This window comes from Theropithecus gelada, unplaced genomic scaffold (genome assembly GCF_003255815.1).
Source record: "Theropithecus gelada isolate Dixy unplaced genomic scaffold, Tgel_1.0 HiC_scaffold_7396, whole genome shotgun sequence".
In the NCBI taxonomy this organism is placed as follows: domain Eukaryota; kingdom Metazoa; phylum Chordata; class Mammalia; order Primates; family Cercopithecidae; genus Theropithecus; species Theropithecus gelada.
Genome location: NW_020264101.1, coordinates 1 through 2,301, shown reverse-complemented (window position 1 = coordinate 2,301; position 2,301 = coordinate 1). Strand labels below are relative to the sequence as shown.

Here is a 2,301-nt window from a genome sequence, read left to right as displayed (position 1 = left end):
TTTCTTTCTTTCTTTCTTTCTTTCTTTCTTTCTTTCTTTCTTTCTTTTCTTTCCTTTCTTTTTCTTCCAGACAGAGTCTCACTCTGTCACCCAGGCTGCAGTGCAGTGGCGCAATCTCAGCTCACTGCATGCTCGGCATCCCAGGTTCACACCATTTTCCTGCCTCAGCCTCCCGACCGCCTGGGACTATAGGCGCCCTCCAGCATGCCCGGCTCATATATTGTAGTTTCAGTAGAGACGGGGTTTCACCATGTTAGCCAGGCTGGTCTGGATCTCCTGACCTCGTGATCCACCCGCCTCGGCCTCCCAAAGTGCTGGGATTACAGGCATGATCCACCACATACTGTAGGCTTTTGTGGCTTTCCCCCTCCCTCCCTTCCCCCTACTGTCGCCATGCTTCCCAACCTCCCCTGACTCTGCTCTCACTTTATGGCCTGCCTACACCCCCGCCACAGCCAGGGACCTCCTCCTGGGGGTCCTCCACCAAAACACCACTGGGAAGCAGCATCCCACTACTTCCGCCTTGCCGCCGACCCGTCAGGAGCCTGTACAGGTGCGGGTTCCCTGCCATTCACGGTACCTTCCTGCTCTGGAATACCCAGGTGATTCAGTCTACTCATCGTTCACTGCCCTCCAATTTGGGGGAAGGGGAGGGCAGGGGCAGCAGGTGCCACACACGCTAGCCAAGACCTCTGCTCCAGAATGCAGGGCTGCTTTATTTGGGAGAAGGACATTGCCTCACCATCCACTGGGAAAACAGTTGCTGTGCACCCAGATTCTCATTGCCACCAACTTCTTGTAAATTCCAGTCCCGAGGACACACCAGAGACCCAGGCCTCAGGACCAGTGGGCACGCCCACTGACACGGCTCCTGCCAATCGGGCGGGCGCACTCTGCAGATCAATGTGACCACCGCACCGCACCAAGAACATTACGAGATGCCAACAAAGGAAAGAGCCTAGGAAACACACCTCCAAAGCAAGTAATTAATCCAGGACAAAACCCCTCTAGGCGCTCCGTTGCTCCTCTTGCATGGACGGCCTGTCCACCCTGTTCTGGCCCGGTCCAATGGCCTGCTCAAAAGGACCCTGCCTACCAGAGCAGGGTGCTCCTTCTCCAAGGCTCTATCGATCTCGCTCTTTACCTCCCTGTGCCTCTCTTTTCTGGATTTGCCCCTGCACCTCACGCTACTTCTGTCACCTTCCCTCTGTCTCTCTGTCTCTCTCTCTTTCTCTGTCCCTCTCTCTTTTTCCGCCTCTCTGTACATCTCTTTCCCTCTCCACTTCCCCTGTCTCTCTCAATCACTGTATCTCTCCCTCCCTCGATTTCAATCTATCCATCCATGTCTTCCTTGATCTCCTTCAAGTCATTTGTGTGTGTGTGCACTTGTGTGTGTGCATGTGTGTGTATGCATGTGTCAGTGTGTGTGCTCACATGCGTGCAATTTACCGTGCATGTGTGTCCATGTGTGTCTGTGTGTTGGGCTGTGGATTTGCTCCTGGTGGTGGTGGGGTGTGTCTGGGTTTCTCTCAGCCCCTCTCACCGGGGATCAGGCTGCTGGACCTAGTGCCAACCCGGGGCAAACCAGGGCCATCCCGCAACCTACAACCCCCCACACTTTCTTGCCCACTGGCCGGGTCTTGGTTTTGACAAGCAACTGTGGTGGGGGCGGTGTGAGAGAAAGACCATGTGAGACGTGTCCGGCTGTTGTCCCTTGGACAGCCCTGATGGCTCTGATTTGGTGGATCAAGAGGGGGCCTCACAGGAGCTACTGAGCAGCCAGGTATCCAGAAGAATATCTCCGCGACAGGGTGAAGGATCAGACGGGGTTCCAGGATCATTTTCCCTGCGCCCTGAAGCCTCAGAGCACTCCCTGTTCTTAGAGGGTCTGATGTGTTGGAAACTCGGCAGTTCGGAAGCCATGGGAAGGCTGCTGTCGATCGTCTCTGGGGTCCCAATACGAGCCCGGCGGCCCTGGGCTGGTGGTGCTGGCTGGAATCAGGCGGGCATGGATGGGCTGGGCTCTTAGGGCAGCCAGGCACCTATGCTGGCATCTACGGACCTACCAACCTGAACGCACCTGAGCTCGTATGATCTCTAGAAGCTAAGCAGCATTGGGCCTGGTTAGTACTTGGATGGGAGGCCGCCTGGGAACACTGGTTGCTGTAGGCTTTTTTGTTTTCTTTCTTTTCTTTCTTTTCTACCTTCCTTTCTTCCCTTCTCTCTCTCTTCTTTCATTCTTTCTTTTTTCTTTCTTTCTTTCCTTCTTTCTTCCTTCCTTCCTTCCTTTCTCTCTTGTGT

General features: G+C 54.7%; 1 pseudogene; it reads left to right on the top strand.

The window, feature by feature from the left end:
* Positions 1-2,052: 2,052 nt before the first annotated feature.
* On the top strand, positions 2,053-2,172 carry LOC112617987 (annotated as a pseudogene).
* Positions 2,173-2,301: the final 129 nt, after the last annotated feature.